The 8,131-nt window shown below is 35.7% G+C and overlaps 1 protein-coding gene across 2 annotated transcripts in view; it reads right to left on the reverse strand.

Annotated features, from left to right (window-relative positions):
- Positions 1 to 1,380, reverse strand: part of LOC148954677 (beta-1,3-glucosyltransferase-like) — a 53,343-nt gene extending 51,963 nt beyond the window's left edge. The window contains exon 1 of one of the 2 annotated variants that reach the window (XM_089087190.1): positions 1,187 to 1,380. The gene's annotated coding sequence lies outside the window, so the exon portion shown is untranslated. The remainder of the gene's footprint in view (positions 1 to 1,186) is intronic. The other variant, XM_089087191.1, reaches the window with a different exon arrangement.
- Between the last annotated feature and the right edge of the window lie 6,751 nt (positions 1,381 to 8,131).

Here is an 8,131-nt window from a genome sequence, read left to right on the forward strand (position 1 = left end):
GAACAAACTCACTTTTGTTACATCAATTGTAACTGAAGTGATGTAACCACTGATTTAAAATTGTTGGTGTTGTTTAGCCATGGTATCTGATTTGTATACAGTGTTTTTTCGATGTTGTTATTTGTTTGTTTTTTTTTCACTTCCTTTTTGTATGTATTTGATGAATAGGAGATGTTTGAACTTCAAACTTTGAAAGTTATACACACATTAGCCCAAATCATTAACAAGAAGGAAATGACTAAACACGGGATTTTATAGGAACAATGTGATATTAAACATAAACACAACATAGGTTTCCCTGGGTTTAGTGGCTAAAAATGAGAATTCTACTTGGTCTGATCAACGGTGAACATAAACACTATCCACACAGCCCAACAAATTCCTGTTTTGTCATATTGTTCTTGTATGTTTTTAGCCAACCATTTAAAAATCCTGACTAAAATCGAGGTTGAACACGCTTGGTGAAGTGGAATTTTTATTATTTTTAATCAGAAAAAACGGCACGCCGTGGCACGCTGCTGGTCTAAAAATTGGCAGTGTGCTGCCAAAAAAATTTGGCACGCTGCTGCTGATACTGAATCACACATTCGCCACTGTCATTTTGGCATGGCGCAGCTTTGGGGACTACTTGGAAAGCAGTTAAGTTAGGAAAATGAAACTTTCAGGGATGTGTCTATAGGCTAAAGTATGTCCCAGGAAGGTATTTTGAAGTACCTACCTCTGCTGCTTCTCTGTCAAGAGGGTCCTAAAATTTACCTAAATGACAGGGTTATACCTATTGAAATTTTGACAAAACAACATTTTAGGCAAATTTAGGCTAGTGGGCATTATTTATCTATCAAGGAAGAGGTATAAGGAAAAACAATTCACCTTCAGTAGCCTAGGATGGGATACCACCAGATGGCTAATTTGACAGTGTATATGCCTACATACAAATCCTTAAATTAGCCAATGGCAAACCAGTATTTTAAGCCTATGCCTAAGAGTCAAGCTGGACATAAGGAAACATATTAAGAAAACAATTCTTACTCCATAATATGCAGAATAATCCTAGTTAACACATTTTGCAGGGGGAGAGCCTTTATCTTCACTTCTTTCCTTGTTTTTATAAGAAATTCATGAATTTCTTAGGACCTATATATTTATAGAATATATACCCCCCCCCCCCTAAAGTGCAAATATATACCTAGAATTGCTTCCTCAATCTAAATATAACATCCATTTGCATCACAAATGAACTTTATTCCCATATTAGCCATGTGGTGGATGTCCACCTAGGAGACTTTCAATTTTCTAGAAGTAGCTTTCAGAGTGTTTTAGGACTTCATTCAAATACTCCTCTGTGCTTCAGGTTGACCTTGAATTAACTAAAATTAGACATTTCCTAAATTATTCTAGTTCTACTAGGTAGCATTCTTGTTCTAGCACCTTTTTGCGGTTTGAATTTCAGCAAATTCACTATGCCTCAAAAAATACCTTGTAATCTCCGAAATTGCAGTGAAAACCACGGTGCGAACGAATCTACAATATGCTGATGATCTGGTGCTATGGTCAACTGGCAACACCTTTCAGATAGCACAGTCACATCTGCAAAAGTCTCTTTTCCAGTTTGAAAAATTCTCTCAACATTCAGATTTACCCATTGCACCCACCAAGTCAAAAATAATCCAATTTCACCGGAAGCGAAACCATGTTAATGCAAAACTAACTCTAAATAAAACAACTATTCCAGAAGATAATCATATTAATTATTTAGGTCTCATGCTTGACCAAAAACTTAATTTCCACCTCCACATTTCAAACACAATAAAAAAATGCTATAGAAAAACAAATATACTAAAAAGACTTCTTTCCACACCCTGGGGCTGTAAGGAGAAAACCTTACTCCAGTTTTATAAATCACATATAAGACCCCATATTGACTATGGGCTCATCGTTTATGGTGCATGTGCAAAGACCCAGATGCAAAAAATTGAAACAACACAAAATGATATAATACGTCTCATATTTGGTCTTAGCAAACCCACAAGCACCAATTTTCTGCTTATGGAGAGTGGATTAACAACAATAAGGGAGAGACGTAGCTTTCTCTTGACAAAACATCTTACAAAAATTGAATCAAATAGCTTACACACCCTAGATAATTGGTTAAGAAATCCAGCCATGTATAGAGGCATTGCAGATGAGTATGCCAATATTCAGAAGAAGATCCCCATACCAGCAAAGTCTATTGCACCCAATTTCCCCCGATCCCCCCCATGGAATTGGTCAAGTCCCATAATAAATAATGACTTCTCAAAGTGGAATAAAGATTTAACGGCCATTGCTTTTGTCCAGAAAAAATTTGCAGAACTTAATACACTTACATATAAAAATCACTTCCAAATATTTGTTGATGTGTCGAAAATGAATGAGAAGGTTGAAAGTGGTGTTTTCCTTCCTCACCTTAAAATTGCAATGGGCGAGAGATCATATAATAATTTATCTGTAATGTCTGCTGAGTTAAATGCCATAATCATGGCATTAAAACACCTTAAGGAAAACCAACCTTTGATTGCAAATTCAAATAATATTATCATATATTTCGACTCTCTATTAAGCCTTGAGTTGCTGGCCTCAGCTCCTTAATATAATTTGGACATTGACGCTTATCATTGTCGCAGTATTATAGATAATCTTGCTTCAAGTGGCATAAAAACTTATTTTCTGTACATTCCTAGCCACTCTGGCATAAGTGGTAATCATCAGGTTGATGAAATAGCAAAAAATGCTATAAATATTGACCTTGCTTTGTAAACTGTTAAAATGCTTCAAACACCACAAAATCTCACTATCAGCCAAGAGCCTAGCCAACTATTCCTGCACACAGAGCACAGAAATCGATATCTATCATCTTATATTTGAACTCCTCGAGTCAAAGGATCTACTAAAAGATATCTGAGAATATCTAATAAATAAGAGACAACCAAGCCAGTAGCTCTGTAGCCCACAGAGTGAAGCAAAAAGAAAAGGGCTAAATAGTACTAACTGAATAGCCCGCCTGCTGTGAATTAGAAGAAGAAGGAAGCAGGGATAGATTAAGATCACCCTGTACATTCATAGAACATTACTTTTTGTCTTTTGGAAATACTCCTGTCTCTCAGTGCTAGACATAAAGTTGTATATTCCTCCTTTTATGCTTTATACTAATTTCTTAGCATAATAAAATTTTGTAATTTAGATAGTAGAGGCCTGGCTCCTCTACAGTTTGTTGTTAACCCAGAGTTACGGTACAAAGTTTATGTAGTTCTGTTTTCCTAGACTATAAAAGAGAAGCAGGTTAAACTCACAATATTACTACCGTGATTTAAAACTTAAAAGTTTTGAATTTACCGTGACATGATACTGTCTTAATAATAAAATCTGACCCTAAAGTTTTGCAGAGTCCGTCCTCTCATATATTCAGATCAAAAAATTCTTCTGTCCTCGGATATATCATCCCTCTGCCTCTTTTTTCTCAAATACACCTGACAAAAGTTTTAAGATAGCCATTTTGTTCAAAATAGTCAGAAGGTGAAATAACAATGCTTCCAGGGTTGAACCCCCCCCTCTCCTCTAGGCAAGAGCTAAAAGTTATACAAGCTTTTTATTATAAACATATAAAGTTCTTATGGAAGGGAAAGTTTTTTTCTGTTAAACTCTCTTCGTCTTTGACTGCCATATTTTCAAGTTTTATTACATTTCCCTTTCCAACATCAAAGTTTTTTTAGCATCAAAGTATCAAAACATCAAAGTGATATTTTTTTCAAAATTAAAGTTTACAACTTAAACGTCCCCTGAATATTCCCTGAAAGTAGTCATAAAGAGATGTAGTAGCACTTGAAAGCAGACAAATCAAAGTTGCAAGTTGTCGCAGATGGTAGTCAAAGCTGCAATCGCAATCAGTCTCATTTGCAGCCGCAATAGAAACGGTGATGGTAGTGGCCCTTTAAGTTTCAAGTTAATACCCTTACCAGTTCTTAACATATTGAAGGTACGCCTTTTTTTAACTTGGATCTAGAAATATTGGAACACCAACGTAATCTCAAAAACAACTTTTTGTGTACGAAGTTGATAAATTAAAAGCGTTTGATAGTATGTTGCATAATCACGCTTATTTTTCGTTGTTGTGCAGTGGAGTGAACCCATTTATAAGTCAGTGTTTCACATATTGGTATGGTAATTCGTCTGTGAGAATTTTTTCGGGAGGGCGACTTTCAAACCGAATTCCTTTACGTCGTGGAATAAAACAAGGGTCAGTTCTTAGAGCCCTTTATATATAATACCGCAATGAAAACAGCCACACGGCACCTACCCCCATGTGTGATTGACTGTATCAACATTGGCCACTTGTCGTATGCTGGTGATATTTTGTTGTTTTCCGACAATTTAATATCAATGTAGAATTCAATTAATATTTTGAATTCAATTCACATCTACGGGAGATAAGATTAGAGAATGTACCTACTAAAACATAATTCTATATATTAATTGTGGCTAATAAAACATAATAAGCGGCTAATAATAACAATGATTTCCAGCGTCATTCAATCGGGGTAGGATCACTGACTATAAAGATTTCATTAAATGCCTTGGGTTGCCTTTTGGCCCGATATTTAAAGCTGCGCTCAAGTTGGTGTTATCCTCTGTATTAGAAAAACTTAAAAAAAAACTTATGGCCTGCTAGTTAGGGTGAAAAGTCGTTCTGATAAACAAACACTTTGTATAATTTATAATTCATTGTTTGGACCTCATGTATTTTTCATCGTTCCCTTTTTAGAGTTTTTAAGTGAAAGTGATAAAAAGTGTACCCGCGTATACTTTTTTCCGATTTTGTAAATATTTATTAAATATTTTGTACAAAAATAAGTATATTATCCAAACACTCGGAATATTTGATATTACTGTTGAAATGGATCAACCATACGACTGATTTCTCAGACAATCTAGAGAAAATAGAATCAATTTTTCCCTTGACTGTCTTGTTTGATGGATGAAGGCAGCTAAAACGGGAAAGGGAGAGCGACTGGTTGCCCTCCGACCGCACCTTAACATCTTCTTCCACATACCCTGCGAGTTTAAGCTCAGTACCTTCAGCTGTTCTTGTCAAATTGCAGATACCCTTTTTTATAAACAGGGTTCACATAGTATCTTTAGATTTAGTTTAGTTTGTGCCTTTAACATTTTTCAAAGTTTTACTTTAACAACCTGAGCCTTTTTGGACACACATAAGATCAAAAAACACCTTTTCATAATGATAAATCTTGCACATAAAAAAGGGCAAATTGCATAATTTAAAATCCTTACCCCAAGGGCTATGTGACGCATTGTATTCCTGAAGGCACAGTTACTGTACCTATTGACTTTTTTTTAAAGAAATCGCTTTTTCAAATTTTTTATCAGTGTTGAGAAAAGGGAACATCTAAAAAGAGCAAGGAGGCTGTTTGCTTTCAGATAGCTCTTCAAAATCCCCTGAATTTTTCAAATTAATACCCTTAGTTGTTCCTTAGATATTGACGATGCGTCCTTTTGATAATCACTACAACACAGTGTGTATTATTGCGTTCAGAATCCCTCCTTAAAGCTGTGGGGGGTTACGTCATCTCCATAGGCATAGACGTTTGACTCTTTGACTCTCTTGAACAAGCTGTTTATTTCAAAATTTTGATCAATATTTTTGGAGGGAGGGCAACTAAAAAGGCATGGGAGGGGCTGGCGGCTTTCTAACCACTGTTCAACATCCCTTAAACATGTCCTGAAATTTTCAACTCAAAACCCTCAGCCATTATTAATATATTGCAGATCCTCCTTTTTGATAAACTGGATGCAAAGTGCGCCTTTTAATTTTCTGTATCATATCCCTCAACATTCTCAAAAGTTTCATCTTAATGCCCTAAACATTTTCGGATACACCCGGAATCAAATTTTTCTTATTTTTCTAATGATAAATACAATAGGCAAACATTGGGCAAATTGCTTAATTTACAATCCTTGCCCTAGGGCCATGGGAGTATGGCATCCCTGTAAGTAGAACTATTGAAGGAAGTATGCTTAGAACTAGTTTGAACAAAATGACATTTCCAAAATTACGATCAGTGTTGAGCAGAGAAAGAACCTAAGAAGGGCAAAGAGGGGGGATGGTCGCCCTCCAATCTCTCTTCAACATCTCCTCAACATACTTTGAAAGTTTCTACTTAATACCCTCGGTTTTTCTTTAGATATTGCTGATATTCCCTTTTCACAACAAGCAAGCCCATAGATTGTTTTGATTGTATTCGGCATCCCTCTCTATATTTCCTTACAGTTTTAATTTGCATTATCACCCTTGTGTCTAACCTGCAAGTGAACTATGCTAAACTAGATCTGTTGAAGTATTACAATCGGCAAATTTTGGCAGAGCTACGTAGATCAGCGGCATTACCTCATGTCCTTTACCTTTCCTTGTTTCGTGGATGGTTCCCAGAAACATAGATATTAGAAGTTAGATATTTTCAAGTTTTTGATACTCATACTGCTTTTCAATAGATATTTATCCCTTTTGAATAAGCATCAAATTCCTGATCCCAGTGAAGTTGTGGCAAAGCAAGAAATTAATGCTAAGAAAGGGTGCCCTTGTGCATTTGTATGACTTCCTGCCGCAACACGTAACATACGAGTTATGAGTGTATATATATATATATATATATATATATATATATATATATATATATATATATATATATATATATATAAACAAAACTTTTGCTGATGCTGAACAATTGTCTGCGTTGCACAGGTACCAATCTCCTGGTTCTCTGCCTTCGACTGGAATGCAGTGGCATGGTTTGGAGCAAGTCATTTGACGTTTCCCATGTTGTATGAACGTATAGGGTTAACATAATCTAATTATTTTTGTTGAAGTATTGTTTTTTGTTACTAATTTCACTTTAATTTACCATGTTATTGTTTCGTTTTTATTTTTCACTTTATATATATTTTTTTTACTTTCATTTTTTCTCTTTCGATTGTTCGTTTTTAACCCATGACTTCCGGGACAGGCTTTAGTTTGGACACGTTTTGTTTCTTTTCTCCTTCTACTCAAATTTAATGTATTGTACCAGTCATAATAAATAAGTACAAATTTGAAAATAGCAATTGTGGAAAAAGAAAATGTGGGAAAATAGTCAGTTTGCTGCCGTTTCGGATTAGAAGAAGACGAAGCAGCCAGGGAGAAGAAAACCCAGGGATAAAAATAGGAATCTTGACACTTTTCAAAACCCTCTTGGAAAACAGGAGGCTAGTATTTGATTGGGTTCCAATAATAAAAGCAATGATATTAATAGATATCGTAAGCCATCGCCACCGAAATGCTTACCTCCAGATTAAATGATTACTACTTAATCATTCCACAAGAGGAATCATTGAGGGGTAGAAGCTTTCCCCACCCTAGTATATTCTTATTTTACTACAAAAACATTTGTTTATGCTGACTAATGTCCTTGTAGTGCAGGTACTTCTTTCCTGATTCTCTGGCTTCTGTCGGGAGTAAAATGCGTGGTTGGGGCCAATTCATACAACATTCCCCGTGTTTTCCCCCATTTCTCTGGTACCCATTTGGAGCTGAGTCGACACTGGGTGAGCTTACATAATCAGACCTCTGACAAACGTTCCAAATTAGATAGTCAGCGACACCAGGACTTAAACCCCTGTCCGTACGGACAGAGGATTTCCAGTCTAGAGTGTCAACTACTCGGCTAGTATGACAACCACGATTTTACCATAAAGCGATTTAATTCCAACTGTTGTGCAATTTATCTAATTTGCATAAGCTAGTGTACTTTTTGGTAAAAGAAACAACCGAAAACAACTGCTTTGTTACTTTATGATATTTAGGGTAATTAGTGTGACATTTAACCCTCATCTCCACCTCCATCACATACATCAGGCTTCTAAGAACGCCACCAATGCCAATATATTCAATATGGACCTAAGATTATCGCAAAGCACATCTGATAAATTTAACGATTTTGATATCACATTTTGCGGCAATACTGTTAATACATAAAGATCTATCGTCATGCATAATTGGACGGTATAATTTGAGTCAATGATTCTTGTTAAAATGAAGGTGATA

The sequence above is a fragment of the Artemia sp. Qi Xiang Cuo genome, chromosome 3 (genome assembly GCF_049724085.1).
Source record: "Artemia sp. Qi Xiang Cuo chromosome 3, ASM4972408v1, whole genome shotgun sequence".
NCBI lineage: Eukaryota > Metazoa > Arthropoda > Branchiopoda > Anostraca > Artemiidae > Artemia > Artemia sp. Qi Xiang Cuo.